We start from the raw sequence: 20183 nt of genomic DNA, 5'->3' as shown, positions 1-20183 counted from the left end.
ACAGTGGTGTGTGCACACAATAAACAACTACACTAACACAGTGGTGTGTGCACACAATAAACAACTACACTAACACAGCGATGTGTGCACACACACAATAAACAACTACACTAACACAGCGGTGTGCACACTCACAATAAACAACTACACTAACACAGCGGTGTGTGCACTCAATAAACAACGACACTAACACAGCGGTGTGTGCGCACACACAATAAACAACTACACTAACACAGCGGTGTGTGCGCACACACAATAAACAACTACACTAACACAGCGGTGTGCACACTCACAATAAACAACTATACTAACACAGCGGTGTGTGTACACACAATAAACAACTACACTAACACAGTGGTGTGTGCACACAATAAACAACTACACTAACACAGCGGTGTGTGCACACAATAAACAACTACACTAACACAGCGGTGTGTGCACACTCACAATAAACAACTACACTAACAGCGGTGTGTGCACACTCACAATAAACAACTACACTAACACAGCGGTGTGTGCACACACAATAACCAACTACACTAACACAGCGGTGTGCACACAATAAACAACTACACAAACACAGCGGTGTGTGCACACAATAAACAACTACACTAACATAGCGGTGTGTGCACACAATAAACAACTACACTAACATAGCAGTGTGCACACACACAATAAACATCCACACAAACACAGCGGTGTGTGTACACACAATAAACAACTACACTAACACAGTGGTGTGTGCACACACAATAAACAACTACACTAACAGCGGTGTGCACACACACAATAAACAACTACACAAACACAGTGGTGTGCACACAATAAACAACTACACTAACAGCGGTGTGCACACAATAAACAACTACACTAACACAGTGGTGTGTGCACACAATAAACAACTACACTAACACAGCGGTGTGTGCACACACAATAAACAGCTACACTAACACAGCGATGTGTGCACACAATAAACAACTACACTAACACAGTGGTGTGTGCACACAATAAACAACTACACTAACACAGTGGTGTGTGCACACAATAAACAACTACACTAACACAGCGATGTGTGCACACACACAATAAACAACTACACTAACACAGCGGTGTGCACACTCACAATAAACAACTACACTAACACAGCAGTGTGTGCACTCAATAAACAACGACACTAACACAGCGGTGTGTGCGCACACACAATAAACAACTACACTAACACAGCGGTGTGTGCGCACACACAATAAACAACTACACTAACACAGTGGTGTGTGCACACAATAAACAACTACACTAACACAGCGGTGTGTGCACACTCACAATAAACAACTACACTAACAGCGGTGTGTGCACACTCACAATAAACAACTACACTAACACAGCGGTGTGTGCACACACAATAACCAACTACACTAACACAGCGGTGTGCACACAATAAACAACTACACTAACACAGTGGTGTGTGCACACAATAAACAACTACACTAACACAGCGGTGTGTGCACACAATAAACAACTACACTAACACAGCGGTGTGTGCGCACACAATAAACAACTACACTATCACAGCGGTGTGCACACACAATAAACTACACTAACACAGCGGTGTGTGTGCACACAATAAACAACTACACTAACACAGCGGTGTGTGCACACACAATAAACAACTACGCTAACAGCGGTGTGTACACACACAATAAACAGCTACACTAACACAGCGGTGTGTGCACACAATAAACAACTACACTAACACAGCGGTGTGCACACAATAAACAGCTACATTACCACAGCGGTGTGTGCACACAATAAACAACTACACTAACACAGCGGTGTGCATACACACAATAAACAACTACACTAACACAGCGGTGTGTGCACTCAATAAACAACGACACTAACACAGCGGTGTGTGCGCACACACAATAAACAACTACACTAACACAGCGGTGTGTGCGCACACACAATAAACAACTACACTAACACAGCGGTGTGCACACTCACAATAAACAACTATACTAACACAGCGGTGTGTGTACACACAATAAACAACTACACTAACACAGTGGTGTGTGCACACAATAAACAACTACACTAACACAGCGGTGTGTGCACACAATAAACAACTACACTAACACAGCGGTGTGTGCACACTCACAATAAACAACTACACTAACAGCGGTGTGTGCACACTCACAATAAACAACTACACTAACACAGCGGTGTGTGCACACACAATAACCAACTACACTAACACAGCGGTGTGCACACAATAAACAACTACACAAACACAGCGGTGTGTGCACACAATAAACAACTACACTAACATAGCGGTGTGTGCACACAATAAACAACTACACTAACATAGCAGTGTGCACACACACAATAAACATCCACACAAACACAGCGGTGTGTGTACACACAATAAACAACTACACTAACACAGTGGTGTGTGCACACACAATAAACAACTACACTAACAGCGGTGTGCACACACACAATAAACAACTACACAAACACAGTGGTGTGCACACAATAAACAACTACACTAACAGCGGTGTGCACACAATAAACAACTACACTAACACAGTGGTGTGTGCACACAATAAACAACTACACTAACACAGCGGTGTGTGCACACACAATAAACAGCTACACTAACACAGCGATGTGTGCACACAATAAACAACTACACTAACACAGTGGTGTGTGCACACAATAAACAACTACACTAACACAGTGGTGTGTGCACACAATAAACAACTACACTAACACAGCGATGTGTGCACACACACAATAAACAACTACACTAACACAGCGGTGTGCACACTCACAATAAACAACTACACTAACACAGCAGTGTGTGCACTCAATAAACAACGACACTAACACAGCGGTGTGTGCGCACACACAATAAACAACTACACTAACACAGCGGTGTGCACACTCACAATAAACAACTATACTAACACAGCGGTGTGTGCACACAAAATAAACAACTACCCTAACACAGCGGTGTGTGCACTCAATAAACAACGACACTAACACAGCGGTGTGTGCGCACACACAATAAACAACTACACTAACACAGCGGTGTGTGCGCACACACAATAAACAACTACACTAACACAGCGGTGTGCACACTCACAATAAACAACTATACTAACACAGCGGTGTGCACACACAATAAACAACTACACTAACACAGTGGTGTGTGCACACAATAAACAACTACACTAACACAGCGGTGTGTGCACACAATAAACAACTACACTAACACAGCGGTGTGTGCACACTCACAATAAACAACTACACTAACAGCGGTGTGTGCACACTCACAATAAACAACTACACTAACACAGCGGTGTGTGCACACACAATAACCAACTACACTAACACAGCGGTGTGCACACAATAAACAACTACACAAACACAGCGGTGTGTGCACACAATAAACAACTACACTAACATAGCGGTGTGTGCACACACAATAAACATCCACACAATCACAGCGGTGTGTGTACACACAATAAACAACTACACTAACACAGTGGTGTGTGCACACACAATAAACAACTACACTAACAGCGGTGTGCACACACACAATAAACAACTACACAAACACAGTGGTGTGCACACAATAAACAACTACACTAACAGCGGTGTGCACACAATAAACAACTACACTAACACAGTGGTGTGTGCACACAATAAACAACTACACTAACACAGCGGTGTGTGCACACACAATAAACAGCTACACTAACACAGCGATGTGTGCACACAATAAACAACTACACTAACACAGTGGTGTGTGCACACAATAAACAACTACACTAACACAGTGGTGTGTGCACACAATAAACAACTACACTAACACAGCGATGTGTGCACACACACAATAAACAACTACACTAACACAGCGGTGTGCACACTCACAATAAACAACTACACTAACACAGCAGTGTGTGCACTCAATAAACAACGACACTAACACAGCGGTGTGTGCGCACACACAATAAACAACTACACTAACACAGCGGTGTGTGCGCACACACAATAAACAACTACACTAACACAGCGGTGTGCACACTCACAATAAACAACTATACTAACACAGCGGTGTGCACACACAATAAACAACTACACTAACACAGTGGTGTGTGCACACAATAAACAACTACACTAACACAGCGGTGTGTGCACACTCACAATAAACAACTACACTAACAGCGGTGTGTGCACACTCACAATAAACAACTACACTAACACAGCGGTGTGTGCACACACAATAACCAACTACACTAACACAGCGGTGTGCACACAATAAACAACTACACTAACACAGTGGTGTGTGCACACAATAAACAACTACACTAACACAGCGGTGTGTGCACACAATAAACAACTACACTAACACAGCGGTGTGTGCACACTCACAATAAACAACTACACTAACAGCGGTGTGTGCACACTCACAATAAACAACTACACTAACACAGCGGTGTGTGCACACACAATAACCAACTACACTAACACAGCGGTGTGCACACAATAAACAACTACACTAACACAGCGGTGTGTGTGCACACAATAAACAAACAGATTTACTTTACTTTTTCAAAAAGTGTTTGCTGTTTTAACCGTGTTGATGTTTCCCACATGTATGTGTGTGCCACGTGAGCCTGGGGCCTGTGAGGCCAGAAGACGGAGTTGAGCCCCGGAAACTGGAGCTGCAAATGGCTGTGAGCTCCCTGGTGGTGCTGACCTTGCAGGGACAAGTGCCACCTCCCCAGCCCTTCCTTCACCTACATGTGTGGGCATGTGCACATACATGCAGGTGCCCTCAGAGGCCAGAAGAGAGCCTCCGGTGCCCGAGAGTTGTTGTGGGCGGTTGTGAGCAGCCAGACTCAGGTGTTGGGAGCTAAACTCAGATCCTCTGCAAGGACAGGGTGTGCTCTTAACCCGCTAAGCCACCTCTCCAGCCCATTTAAAAAGAAAAAAGCAGTACAACATTCAGGGAAACATCTGATTCCACTTCTGACCTGCATAAGCACATACATGTGCGCACACCCACACCCCACACGTTAGTATGAACGCCAGTTGTCGCTGCTCTGGCAGATTGGAGGCAGGAGCGAGGTGGCCCACAGCACTTCACAGCCAGGAAGCTCAAAGACGCCTGCCCTTTGCCCCCCTCCATGCCCTCCCTAAAGCCAGGAAACAGCTCTTCCCTCTGATCCTGCCTTCCTCCCGGCTGGTGTCCCCCAACACGCCACTGCCTCTCTCTGGGCCCGTGTTCTTGCCTAGAGGAGCAGTGGCTTCTTCTGGTCCCTTCCAGTTTTCCCGCCACAGCCACCACTGTCTCCCCCTCCTCCCTCTCCCTTTCCCCTCTTTCCCTCCCTTCCTCCACTCCCCCTTCCCTTTTCTTCCAATCCTTTCCTGTCTCTCTTCTCTGTCACCTCCCCTTTCTCTCCTCCAGCCTCCCATCCTCTGCCTCTGCCCCAACTCCAGCAGCCTCCTCTCCTTGTCAATTAGCTGGCTCTGGTAGCAGGAAGCCAGCTAGAGCACCCAGCTGGAAAATTGGGTGTCGGCAGCAGTCAGGAATACTAATGCCCCGCCCTGCTGGCTGGGCCTAGGTTTCTCTCAGACAAACTGGATGCTGGTGCTGACACTCCCCATCTTCTTCCCCCGCCCTGCCACCCCAGCTCCTCACCTCTTCCCTGAGCCCTTCAGCCAGGCTCCATCTGTGGGTTTCATCGGTGCCTGGCCTGCCCAGCACCACTGGACTATCTTCAGGTCTGCTGGTCTCATCTCCAGATCCTCCCTCCCCTCCCTCCCTGCCTCCCTCCCTCCCTCCCCCCTCTCTCCCTCTCTCCCTCCCTCCCTGCCTCCCCCCTCCTTATCTCCCTCCCTCCCTCCCTCCCCTCCTCCTTCCCTCCTTCTGGGCAGTACCAGCATCTCCTTCGTCCATCTGGTCTACCACCAATGTTAGCCAGCATTTCTGCTCTTGTGGTATCTTAGTTTGCTTCCTGTTTCTGTGATAAACACAATGACCAAAAGGAAGCTGGGGAGAAGATGATTTGTGTGGCTTCCGTGTCCTGATCACACTCCATCACTGAGGGTTATCAGGGCAAGAACTCGAGGTGGGGACCTGGGGGCAGGAGGTGGTGCACAGGCCATGGAGGATGCCGCTTACTGGCTTGCTCCTCCTAGCTCATTCAGCCTGCTTTCTTACAGAACCCGGGACCAGGGCTGGCACTGTCCACAGTGAGCTGGGTCCTCTCATAGAAACCACTAATCAAGCAAATGACCTACAGACGTCCCTACAGGCCAGTATGATGGAGGTAAGTCCTCAGTGTGGTTCCTGCTTCCTAGATGACTCTAGTCTGTGTTGACAAAACAAACAAAATTAAACAGCCAAGGGTCCTTGGCTAGTTTTACTCTGAGTAGATGGCCCCCGAGTGCCAGTGGGCCTTACGGGTTCCCAGGCCAGTGTCGCTCCTACAGTGCCCTGGACTGCCTAGCCCCCTCCCCAGAGAGGGAAAGCTCTTCTGTCTACCCAAGCCTGGGGCCACCTAGTCCCACTGCAAGGATCCTGCTGAGCTGGCCTTAGGAGGATATATATGGGCTGGATTGAAAAGCACCAGGGCTGCCTGTGTGGTTTTCTGCCCATAATTCTGGCTCATGGAATCCTTCACTTGGGGTGGGACAGTAAGGTGGTCCACAGGCAGCCTTTGGTGTCCTGTCCTGGGGACACCATCTGTAACAGGTGGAGTCCACAGGGTCCCGGCAGTGACTCCAACACCTCCAGGTACCCTCAGCATCCACTGTGCAGCCTATGTGGGCTCTAGGGACACAGCAGGAGAAGCTCACCCTAACCTGCTCCCTCACCTCCTACAAATAAGTGGAGAGGAGCAGGTAGGTCTCTGGAGGGACTGTCCTTAGGAAGTGAAGTCACAGGCACAGCTGGGATGAGAAGCTGCGCAAGGTGACATCCAGAACAGGCCCAGATGACAAAACAGCTATGTGAGACAGGGTTTCTACTGCCGTGAAGAGACACCATGACCTCAACAACTCTTATAAAGGAAAACATTTAATGGGGGGTGCCTCGCTTACAGTTTTAGGGGTTCAGTCCATTATGATCATGACGGGGAGCATGGCAGCGTGCAGGCAGACGTGGTGCTGGATCTGAGAGAGCTACATCTTGCAGGCAACAGGAAGTCGTCTGCCTGTCACACCGAGTGAAGCTTGAGAAAAAGGCCTCAAAACCTGCTCCCACAGTGACACACTTCCAACAGAAGGTGTGGCCCACATCAAAGGTGTGTACTCCAGCCTCAAGGTCTGGATTAAATGTGTTTGTCATCCAGCCTCCTCCAAGACCACACTTCCTCCACAAGGCCACACCTCCCAGTAGAGCCCCTCCCTCTGAGTTTATGATGGCCAATTACACTTAAATTAGCACAGGCTGGAAAATCTACAGTTGTTTATAGACAGATGACCCTGCTCCTCCAAGCTGCTTCCATGTAGGGGGCCTGCTCTGAGGGTCCACGTAGGGCTCATTTGATAGTATCACCATGTCACAGGGCCCATTTTTGTTTAGGTTTGGGGGGGGTTGAAGTGTGTCTCTTTTGTTGTTTGTTTTTTTTCAAGACAAGGTCTCACTATATACCTCTGGCTGTCCTGGAACTTACTACCTAGTCAAGGCTGGGATCGAACTCAGCCTTTCAGGTGATAGGATTAAAGGCATGCACCACTATGCCTGGGCCACCTTGATGCCCTGGCTGCCAGCTTGGGGTGTAGTGGTGGCTGGGATAGGGTGGGAGGTTCTCCTCAGCTCTGGGGAGTCTTGAGACTGACCAGATTGGGAAAGGGATGCAAAAGGGAAAGGCTCTGTGAGGGTGGGGTGAGGGAGGGAAACCAGGGTTAGACTCAGAGACCAGGCTGGATCTGTGGGAGGCAAGGCTTGGGAAGGGGTGGAGCTTGGGAAGGGGTGGAGCTTGGGAAGAAGCAGGAAGGGGCAAACACCCTCAGTATGTCTCAGAGAGGTACAGTCCACCCTACCAAGATTGGCCTTCAGCTGTTTGTTTGTTTTGTTTTGTTTTGTTTTTTGGTATTTTTTTTCCTGTTCCTTATGCAAAGAGTGGTCACTTCTCAGGCACACATATTTACAAAAGTCCTTCTGGACTCAGCTGGTAAACTTCTCACTGACAAGTATGATGGCCTTTGATAGCCAAGACCTGCATTGTAGAAGAACAGACTCCCACAATTTGTTCTCTGACCTCCGTGGGTATTTCACAGCATATACGTGCCCATAGGCATATATAGAAACAATGTAAATCATTTGTGGTAATGTAAATCTCTCTCTCTCTCTCTCACACACACACACAAACCATCCCTTTTTTGTGTCACCTAAGCCTGGGTGTCACCACGGTCGGGGAAGGCTGGAGGGAAGACAGACCTCCGGGGGACTGCATTGATTGTGTCAATTGTGGGCAGGACCATTTCCCAGGCCGGGAGTGCTTGCTGCTCATCTTGGACTGCAGACACAATGCTCCTGCTCCGTTGACCACCCCCACATGGAACTGTGAACTAAAATGAGCCCTTTCTTCCGTAAGCTGCTTTTGTCAGAATATTTTGTCACCGCAGCAGGAAAAGTGAGGCAAGGAAATTTACCCAGAAGGCCACGCAAGAGGCAGCCATGCAGGGAACAGGAGGAGGACCTGGAGGGACAGGGGACTGAGAGGACCATGAGATGCCAATGCAAAGGTCATCGTGGAGGACACTCAGAGAACACTGCCCAGAGAGTTGCCTGCTCATCAGGGACTCCGGAATTGCAGCATGCTTCCCAGGGACTGCGGGTTACTGGGCACTTACCACCTACCCGGGTCTCTCCATGACAAGGGTCACTACAGGCACTCACTTTCAGACTGCCCAGGCTAAAGTTCCCATGGCATCTGCTGCAGTGGCATCTCCAACAGTGCATATGCACCAGCCACAGTCCTCATTCCCTGAGGACTGCAGGTCCTAGTGCAATCACTGCCGCAAACACTCTAGTGGAGCCAGCCCGAGCTCTAGGAAATAGCAGACACACGGGGACAGCAGTGACAGGAACCTGGTCTGCTCTGGGCTACCTTGGCTCTGTTCCTCATGGTTACTCTGGGTGATGCCTTCATCTTCTGAAGAGGAGACTGAGACACAGGCTCCACACACTCCAGGGCAAAGGTGAGGCATTGACCACCCTGACACGCTGTCTTTAGACACATCTTTTTAATTTTTGCCAATCTCATGAGTTTAAGTGACCACCCGTGGTCTTTTGAAGTCCTCTGCTGGTCAAGATAAGACATGGGCACATGCAGCTCACCCCTGACTGTTGCTCTGATCTTGGTTGTCAGCTTCCCAGGATGTAGGAACAGACTGTGCTTAGTTCTGAAATTGTTGTGCCCGAGTCTCAAAAATCCCTGGAGACCACCAAAGAGACAGACTCACCAAACTGCAAATGCAAGGCTTTACTGTTTAATACCACAGGTAAGGACTCCGTCTAGCAAGCTGACACAGCAGCCTCCAGAGGGAGTGGTCACCTAGTCCTTTACAGGAATTTTAAAGACAAAAATCACAGGATTGCACCAGTAGGTATGGGCCAGATCCTGATTGATTGACTTCTGGGGGCAATTAACGGAATTTCTCAGAGTCAGGGCAACTGGTTCATTAGTACTTTTGATTGGTTGGAACATTTGGTGGTTTCTAGGCTTTGTCTGTCTCTTGGAGGTGGTTTGTTGTCAAACACAGTTTCTGGTACTAAGTCTAAGAAGGTTGTCTTGGAGTTTTGCTGACACATAGGGGGAAGGGTGGATTGGGTTTGTTCTGAAGGCTTTTCTGCAACCTTTACATTTACATGGTTTCTCTCCAGGATGAAGAGTAAGAGTTGAATGGGAACTTAAGGCTTTGCCACATTCACAGGATTTCTCCCCAGTGTGATTTACTAAAAGCAAAGCCTTTGAGTTTCTAGAAGAGGTTAATGGGGTGGGGAGACCCACCCTACAGGTGGGCAGCACCATCCTGTGGCCCAAGTCCCAAACTGAATAAAAAGCAGTCTTAGCGAGGGACTCTCCTACTCCCTCCTCCCTGGCTGCGTATGTAAGGCAAACAAATGTCTTATTCTCCTCACAGCCTTCCCTCTCTGCCATGGTGGGATGCAGCCCCCCAAGCTGTGAGCCAAATTCCTTCTTCCCTCTTGCAGCTTCCCATCACAGAAATGAGAAATGTGTTACAGAAGATTGGTCCCAAGGGGTGGATGGTGCGGAATGTCCCTGGGCAGAAGAGCTGACTGGGCAGTTGAGAGAGCTTACTGCCCCAGACATGGTGGCACATGCTTTTAGTCCCAACACTTAGAAGGCAGAGGCAGAAAAATCTCTGAGTTTGAGGCCAGCCTGGTCTACAGAGAGAGCTCCAGGACAGCCAGGGCTACACAGAGAAATTCTGTCTCCAAAAACCAAAAACCAAAACCAAAACAAAACAGCACTTAACTGCTCTTGCAGAGGACCTGAGTTTGGTTTCCAGAGCCTACATGGCGGCTCTCATACCCATCTGGGTATCAGAGATGTTTGTAGTGCACATACATACCTGCAGGCAAAACACTGATAAACTCTTAAAAAATAGCCCCACAGTCTCCAACATTTGAATACTTGGTCCTCCGTTGGTGGCACTGTTAGGAGTAGTTTAGGAGGTGGAGCTCTTCTGAAGGAAGTATGTCGCTAGGGATAGAATTTGGACCAAAAAAGCCTCAGCTACATTCAGTTTTCTCTCTTGCTCTGTGCTAGAGGTTGAGACCCAGACTCTGAGCCTCCCCTCCTGCCGCCCTGATTGCTCTTGCTACCATGCTCCCATAGCACCAGGGATCCTTATCCCTCTGGAACCGTAAGGCAAAATAAACTCACTCGTCCTTTGGTTATGGTGTTTTATCACAGCAACGAAAGGTCATTAATATAGGGAGGGACTTCTGGGATAAATCATTGTGGCTCTTTGGCTTTTAGAAAGAGTTTATGGGAGTGATGTGGGGGAGTTTGGAAGTCTGGGCTGGAAAAGCCCTCGTGCTGTAAGCAGAGCTCTGGGGGAGCTAGGGAAACTAGAATGTCAAAAGAAACGCAGGCAATGGAGCCCTGGTTCATGAGGTTGCAGACGGGACAAGCCTCACTCGGGAACTCAAACGGGGCCATTCATGTGATACTCAGGCAGAGAATCTAGATGCATTCTGCCCACATCCTGAAACTCCAAATGAAGTTGAATTTAAACATTTTTATTTACTCTATGGGAGGGTGCCCACAGAGGCCAGAGGAGTCAGATCCCTTGGAGCTTGAGCTACAGGAGATTGTGAGCCACTCAGTGAGACTGCTGGGAACTAAATTTGGGTCCTCTGTAAGAGCAGCGCACACCCTCACCTGCTGAGCTGTGTCTCCAGACCCCGGAGTTTCATTTAGAGATAGTGGACTCCACAGCCGTGTGTCTCCAAAGGTACCCTGTGGTAAGGCCCTCAAGGCTCCCTTGTGATCATCTACCTCACACATACTCATCAGGCTGTCAAGTGAGCACTCGCCAGTGTCGTAACCTCCATCAAAGTTTCCCTCATACCTGCTGCCTTGACTAACACTGACAGTAATAGTGTCTCTGTCCAGGAAGTTGCAGTATTTTACAAGTGGAGTGAGGGAACCTAGCTCTAGTGAACTTAAAGCCAAGCTTTGCTGCCCCAAGGAAATTTCACTATCTGCGATCTTTAAGTAGACCTGATTCATTAGTATCTGCAGGACCCAGCCCACTGGGCAAGAGCGATCAGGCTGTCACGACAATTCACAGAACTAACCAACATTACAGTCTCCCTTCCTTGGGACAGAGATCCCTCAGACCAGAACCTGCTCCCTCTGTCTCTCCGATTTGAACCTCTGCAGCATCTACCTGGAATGGCTCTCCAGAGCTCACTTCCAGAGTCAATTCTTCTCTGCATCGTCCACTAAAAGACACCGTTGTCCCCATCTTAGGCAGGGCTGGTGGGTAGTGGACTAATTTGGTGTAGGTAATGTCAGGAGAACATCACACAGGCTTCGACATGGAATCTGCTCACTGCTCTCATTCAGGTTCACAGTGACAGAGAAAAGAGTTGGCGAGGAAAGACGGGTGTCCAGATTTATAGCTTCGGCAAGGGGAGTGCAAACGCCAAAGTCTCTGCAATTGTTGAAGATGTTAGGGTCATTAAAAGCTTGGTGCTGGTGCTCTGCGCTGGGCAATAGGAAAGATGCCCTGAGGGCAAACCTGCACCCATCAAAGATTCTGTCTGGTGAAAATGAAAATTCATGAAAAAGCAAGCCTGACCTGAGAACACAGCTGGAGAGTGTCCTGCTCCTCAACAGCGAGGGAAATGTCTCCCCAGGGTCAGTAAGCAGAGTATGATCTAAACGATGCTAGTCTGAGGGAACCAGCCTCTGTCCCAAACTGCCATTAGAACACGGCAGCACAGTCCACCTGATACTTGTTTTGCAGACGTGAAAGACGCAAGATTGAGAGGGGGTCATGGAGTCTTGCGCCACGGTTCCAGAGAGTCACTCAGATAATGTGCGGCAGGGTTTAGAGTCCCTGCACAGAAATGCCGAGGCCCCTGCATGACGCTGGGAAGGTGAAGTGGTAATGAGGGATGTTGGGGGAACGCCAGGACCACAAGGAATCCACTGGGGAAACTGCAGCAACAGAGCGGCGCCAGTCCAAGACTGAAGCCATCTTTGCTTAAGCATCGGAGTTGAAGAGGGGACTGCTCAAGCCCTTTGCCCCCCAATGATTCCATTGGGAGTCCCCGATACTGGACATAGAGCTGATGTTTCCCCTGCTGAGTCTTAGTCTTGTTTTTATCTAATTATTTCTTGCTGTGCCCTACTCATCCGTTTCGCAATTGGAATGTGCATTCTGTACCATCGTATATTAGATACATGTAGCTTCTATTTTACAAATCTCATAATTAAAAGATTGCCTTGAGTTCTAGATTCGTCCTGGGCTTAACTATTAAACTATTAAAAGCTGTGGACCGTTTTACTGAATGAATCCTGAATTCAGCAATGGCCATGAGTCTTGTAGAGACAGGGGATGGAAGGTTATAGCTTAAATGTGACCTCTTTGGGGTGTGAAGTTGACAAGGGGTGGATTTGTGAAGGCTAATCTTGTCAGTTTGATGGGACGTAGAATTACAATAGGGGGCAAAAACCCTCTGCGCACGCCTATGAGGCTATTTCTAACTGAGCCTAACCGAGACTGCAAGAGTGGCGCCCTAAATGTGTGTGTACTGCACCAGATTATGGGGGGGTGGTCCTGGACGGCATAGAAATGAGGGAACTAAACAGTAAACATTCAGGGCTCTCCGCTTCCTGACTGTGGATACAGTGTGACCAGAGAAGTGACTCATCCTCCTGCTGTCACACTCTCCCCACCACAGACCCTAGCCTCAAACTGTGCACCACAACCCTCATTTCTTAAGTCGTCCCCAGCCAGCTACTCAGTCACCTCTATGGGGGAAGTAACTAATGCAGATGCGCGCCTCTCTCTCCCCAAACTCTCGGCAATCTGCCTGCCTCAGCCTCTAGAGTACTGGGATCACAGGCCTGGGCCACTATGCCTGGTCAGAAATGTACTCTCAAGGAAAAGCTGGGGCGTGACATTCAGAGCAGGCTTCCTTGTGTCAGTCACCAAGACAGTTGTCTTGCTTTGCTGTGAGTCAGCTCCGCTCCCGTCTCCTCCACCCAATGTAGCTGTGATAATCCAACCGCCACACCTTATCTCCCAGTCATGGGAGGAAAGAAAAACATAATACCTACCAGTCACTAAGGAAAGCTGTTGATAATCTAACCGCCACACCTTATCTCCCAGTCATGGGAGGAAAGAAAAACATAATACCTACCAGTCACTAAGGAAAGCTGTTGATAATCTAACCGCCACACCTTATCTCCCAGTCATGGGAGGAAAGAAAAACATAATACCTACCAGTCACTAAGGAAAGTTTCTGGAAGCTTCCCATTGATCAGAGAACTTGGGTACAACCACCTACATTGGAGGCTGGAAAACGTCTTTATTCTAGGTGACCAATTGGTCAGCAAAAATCAGACATTTTTCCCTATGTTGAAAAGAAGGTGGATTTTGGAGGGACACATGTGACGACCTCTACACCAATGCGGGAGCATGTTTACATGGATTTCTTGACCATTTTTCCTTTGCCTAAGTATTATTTTCTCTCTTGTCTTCCCTCTTCCTCCCACAAAGTGTCCTCTGCATTTCAAACACACTCAAGGAGGAACCTCTACCCCCTCAGCAACCTGTGAGATTGCTCTACATGTCTGTGTTAGCTGAGAGCGCACAGAGGAAGCTCAGCTCAGGACCTGTGTGTGCCTTGTGTGACCTGAGTCAGGAGCTACCTTCCCCAGGCATGCATCAGACACTGCTGGGCACTGAGAGCTCAGATTCATTCCCGTTCCATGGCTGACTCAAGAGCCTCTGTGTCCCAGCCCAGTGCTCTTAGGAAAAGCAGATCTGCTGGCTCATGCCCTCGTCTTCCTGGTCAGCGTGCCGCCTCTATCCTGTCACCCTGTCACCCGCCTTCTTCCCGACAGAGTGTCGCATATGGCCATTCATTTCTCCATTCAGCAGCCACACGTGTATCTTCAAAGACTAGCGAGATCTCCTTGAGTTTCCTCTAAGCCAGGCCAAATGGCTCCCATTTTCCTCACGAGTCCTTTGCACGCCAGGGTTTCCCAGTCTTTTAAAGGGTATTGTTCTCCAGGGAGTCAACTTCCCTCCTGGGGAATCGCTCCAAGTGGACCCCAGCCTCTCTAGGTGGAGTCCAGACATCTCAGACCCCTTGCTCCCCCACCTGAAGCCTGCCCTTCTATTGAGGTGACCTGTGACTGCAGCAGACACACGAACAGGGCTGACATGGGGACCCACCCTGAGCCCCGCTCTTCCACTGCCTTCAGGAGTGGGAATGATATGCAGATGGTGTGGTGATGGGACGTGGCTATAAGTCACACAAAACCCACAAGTGAGTTCCACGAGATGCTGCCAGGATTATCCTCAGTTGGTTTTATTTTCCCTTAGCCATCCAAGAAGGTCAGATGCATCCCAGAGAGTACTACATCAAAGGCCAGGGGAGTTCCTGCACCTCAAGAACATCCAGGGGAAGCCCTGGCCCCTTTCCCTCAGTGCCCCTTCCATACTTTGATGGGACCTGGGTCATGCAGCCATTCCTAAACCAATCACTAGCAAGGTGGGGTGGGGCCACCCTGTAGGCCTTAGACCGATTCAGATGCCACAAATGCCCCAACAGTGTGTTGCTGGGATGCACAGGGAGGAATAGAGGCTCAGGGGCCCCCGCTGGGAGAAGAGCGGGTACCCAGAGGCTAAGAAGGCAAGCTGATGAAGAGGACGGCGGTGCTATGCCCGGGAGTGCCCATTGGCCTTGGAGACTGACTTAGTGTTTGGGATGGTCCAGAAGACAGTTGGGGGCTGTCACAGCCACCTAAGGAAAGGTCATGTGGCTTGTACCCTGGGGCCAGTGGACCCTAGAGGGGTCACTCTTACGGGAGAATTTCCTGGGAGGTGCGGCAGCATAAGATTTGGGGAACAAAAACAGAGACAAGGGTGACCCCCCCCAGCAGCTGCTGGGACTTCTGATACGGGAGCACTAGGAGGCAGAAAGGCACTCTGGCCTATGGGTGGCATTTAGAGCCCAGGGACTTAAGGACTAGGAAACCAAAGCGTGGCCGACCAGTGCCCTGCGCCTCTCTCTAACTACTGCAGGCACCCGGGTGCCAGGCGCATGGAGCTGGCTCAGAGGCCGTGGAAGCAAACAGCGGAGCCACCAGGCCTGAGCCAACAGGAGGAGGCAGAGGAGTCCACTGGGCTCAGAGCTCAGAGGACAGGTGCGAGCAGGGATGTCCTTCCAGGGTCTCCCTGACTAGGCAGCAAGTCCTCCTCCCCATCTCCCTCATGTGGGCAGTGCCCTCAGTCAAATGTCCAGAGCTACCTGGTGAGCTGTGCCCAGACCAGGCACCTCAGCTCTCAAGTCTTCAGCTCCACACTACAACGTGGCCAGAGGACGTAGCTGGCTCCATTTCACAGATGCGCAAACAGAGGCTCTGAAGCTCAGATGGGCAATCCCAATCCCCACATTTCCCTTTGCAGGTCATCCTGGAGGGTCAGCCAAACCCTGGTGGATCAGCCAAGTCCTTGGTTCATTGCCCAGTGGGTGACTGCATCCATTTATGTGGGTCGGCACAGGAGGAGCAGTCAGACTGGGGAGGTCTAGGGGGGCAGAAGTCAGGAAACCTAGCAGTCTGCTTGGACCATTAGCCAGCATGGCTAAGCCCAGGGTTCCTGGGGAAGAACCAAAGGGGGCAGTGCCCGCAGGACGCTGCTGGGAGCCTGATGGCCGCTGTCGCAGGCCCCTGGTCCAGGAGCCCACTGCAAACTGAGCACTCAGCGTTGGGCCTGAATGGAGAAGCGTTTGTCTTCCGGCCATAGCCCCAGAAAGGTCCTTAGACCACAGAGGATGGGAGCCCAAGGTGACAGTGGAGGTGGAGGACCGGGGTGGAGAAAGGAGAGCAGAATAAACGGCCTAGGCCAAAGACACCCGGACCCCACTCTGACCCAGATTTCCTGCAGCAGAGCGACCAGCAACACCCACGCCTGTGGTTCCAGGAGACTGGACCGTGCTTCCCCGATGGCATTCTCATCAGAGTCTGAACCACAAGAGCCCCTGCTGTCTGCTAGGGCCTGGGTCTCCACGCGCCTATCTTAAAGTATGTGTGAAGGTGTGACAAAGAGCTCAGCCAGAGGTAGCCACAGAAAAGCTATTCCCAGGGGTAAACATCCTGCCTGTTTCCTTTAGGCTTCTCCATTTCAGAGGTCAGCCAAGGTGGATGCCTGGAGAGCATACAGAAAGAAGTCCAGCCTCCTCTTAGAAAGCCAAGGAGCCTCTCAACTGTCTAACTGCTTCACTGCAGCCCGCGGGACAGGCAGAGGGAGGTGTCCCACAGGCCAAGGGACTGCCTGCCTGGGCTTCCCACTGTCTCACCACTCCCCCACGCCCACACTCACCAGCTGGTCCGGTCCAGCTCATGGGTCCTAGTACTATCCACTCTCCTGAGACCCACTCTCCTCCACCTCTACCTGGGGCATGGCCTTCAAAGACATCTGCTCCTGACCAGACACCTAAATGCAAAAGGGGCTCCCAGCTTATAGCTGTATCCTGTTCCAATGTGTCGACTGCCCACATCATCCCACTGGAGTTTCTGCACCCCAAGTCTAGCCCCAAGGTGGCTGCATATCATGGCAGTAAATATTGAGAAGTCAGAAATCAAGCTAACAACCTGTTATAGCTCCCCTTCAACTCTTTCTTGACAAATACACCTCAGCAGGGTCTTGCCAGCCACACGTTCAAATCCGTGGACTCCCTGACGCAGTGGCCAGGGAAAGGTAAGCCCAGTTCCTTAGCCTGTAGCATGCCCCTTGTCTGCTCTCCCAGCACATCCCACAACTTAGGGGACAAGACAAGTGTTTACACACACATACCAAGTCCGGCTAAGTTTTGTCTGAAGCTCTCTGTGCAGCTTGCCCTGGGCCATTGCACCTGCAGAAGACACCCACACAGTGGGCTACGGCCATCTGCAGGAGGATAGACCCTGGATGTGTGCCTGAGGCCAACAGAGACCATCCTGGCACCCCGGGTCTTTCAAGAACGGTCAAGCATGGAGGCTCTGAGAACACGCATGTCGGTGCTGCGGTGAGGAGCCGGGTTGGGATTGGGTCCATGCAATCCCTTCTTGTGTACACAGCCTGGGTGAGGGCCATGCTTGACCCAAGAGACCTGATGCCACCTCCATCTCAGGATCAAGGTCACATTTGGACACAACGAGAACAACCAAGACGCCACCTACCTCCTTGTGGTACTTTCTAGAACCCAAGGTGACCCTCCCAACTCCTAGTCTTTTGATTCATTCTTTTAATCTTTGAATGAAGACTTTATCCTAAGAATTTAATCTTAGAAGAATTTTAAGTAGCTTGAATCAAGGTGCAGAATCCAAGACCCAGGGCTGTCACAGACTAGCACTCCTCAACTTGTTAGCTGCCAGACTGGGGCATTCTGTAAGGCCATCCCCACTGAAGAAGTGTCAGAAAGAAATTATATAGAAGAACAAGAAAAGCCTTGGGGTCAGATGAGGTGACCTAGCTCAAGGAAGCAACCTTTGACCTTGTGCTGTCTCCCCACCCCCTCTCGCAGCACAGAAGAGTAAAGGGCAGGAGACATCGCCTCTATCCTGCAAGAGCCGAGCCGCTGGGACCACAGAGGTCCACAAGGCTTGACTGAACCTGCCGCATTCCTCAGGGGGCCATGGTTGGTGCTTCGTGTCTTTAGATCAGGTGTTCTTTGAAAGACCTGCACTGTTTAGTTCTACCCTAGGTCCTAAGCCATCTAGCTTCCAGATCCTGGCCATCCAGGCAGTGTCAGGCATGGCTCCCTCCTGAGTTTGGGCCTCAAGTTAGACCAGTCATTGGCTGGCCACTCTTACAAACTGTGAGCCACTATTGTCCCAGCACATTTTTTACATGTCATTATTAAATTATCCAATTAAGGATCAGAATCTGTTTTTTTTTTTGTCCCAGCACATCTTACAGGCAAGACAGAAAAACACGACCCACAGAATTAACTAAGCAGGGCTCATAGGGGCTCCCAGTGACTGAGAAGGCAACCATGAGGCCTGCATGGATCTGCGATGACCCTCTGCATGCATGCTATGACTGTTCAGCTTGGGGCTTTTGTTGTACTCTAACAGTGGAGTGGGGCTGTCTCTGACTCTTTTGCCTGCTCGTGGGACCCTTTTCTTCCTGCTGGGTTGCCTTGTCCAACCTTGATAGGAGTTTGCTCATTGTCGTGTTATGCCCTGTTCAGTTGACATCCCTGGGAAGTCTGCTGCTCTTTTCTGAAGAGAAATGGAGAAACAGTGCATTTGGGGGAGAGGGGAATTTGGGGGTGACTAGGAGGAGGGGAGAGAGGGAAGGCTGCGGTCAGGATGTATTGTATGAAAGAAAAGTAAAAAAGAAAAAGGAAGAGAAAGACCTGCACTGCAGCCACAGCTCTGCACAGGGAGTCTGTGTCTACCAACCAGCATGGCAGCCATGATCCTGGGGATAGCAGCTGGGGGCTTCCGGGGGGAGCTACAGGGCAGTAATACCTACTGCAGCCCAGTCATGTGTGCCTCCCTCTACCACCCGGTCTCTCCTGCGTCCATGCATGCCAGATCACTTAGAGAAGTTTGCTGTCTGCAACATAATAGGGGCAGTGCCACTGTCATGCCCAGCTAAGGTAGGGGGCAGGCTGTAAACCCTATATGCAAATACGAATGAAAGGGAAAGGAGGGTTCCTTCCCAATAGAAGGGCCTGCAGCAGAGGGAAGATTGCTGGAGGAGGTCAAGAGGAGGACACTGACAAGCCACAGCATCCGGGGTGGCTCTGTGCTTGCGGTCACTGGTAAACTCATCCTCATGTGAGCATGGTAGGGTTCCTAAGGACCAAAGACAGGCCACCAGAGTCTGTTTTACAGGAGCCCAAGACAGGGGGCGTGGCTGCAGCAGAGCAGAATGTGGACTGACCAGCTTGTTGCCAAGGAGACCACCTCTAGTGTCCCACCTAGGCTGTCGCTTAGGCCTCAGAAATTATACAGAGCGCGCCCGGCCCAGGCCTCTCTTGGTAGTTGGACAATAGTAGGAACAAGCCTGAGTCCCTTAAGTATTGTGTAGGAGTTAGCAAGGCAGATAAAAAAAAAGTCCTCTTCTGAAATGCAAGGCCCAAGGACGACTGAGTGGGAGTGAGTCAGGAGTTGGCAGGGGCAGAGGGAGGGGTGGAGGGCAGCCCACCTACAAGGGCAGGAGTGGCTCACCCTCCTGTGGGTAAAGGGCCCGTGAGGAGCCAGGTGCTGCCTACAAGAGTAGGTCTTGGGAGCTGAAGACGAGGAAGGAGGGAGGGGAGAAGGGCCTAGGATTCCCAGCTAACAGTATAGAAGAGGCCCAGGAGACAGCCACACCCCACAATGAGGAAGAATTTGAAGAAAATGTGAACTAACAGGTCACCCACAAAGCCATTGTAGAGGAGCAAAATGCTAGGC

The sequence above is a fragment of the Mesocricetus auratus genome, unplaced genomic scaffold (genome assembly GCF_017639785.1).
Source record: "Mesocricetus auratus isolate SY011 unplaced genomic scaffold, BCM_Maur_2.0 Super-Scaffold_100010, whole genome shotgun sequence".
NCBI classification, from domain to species: Eukaryota; Metazoa; Chordata; class Mammalia; order Rodentia; family Cricetidae; genus Mesocricetus; species Mesocricetus auratus.
The sequence above is the reverse complement of the archived record's forward strand: the minus strand, read 5'-3'. Positions refer to the sequence as shown.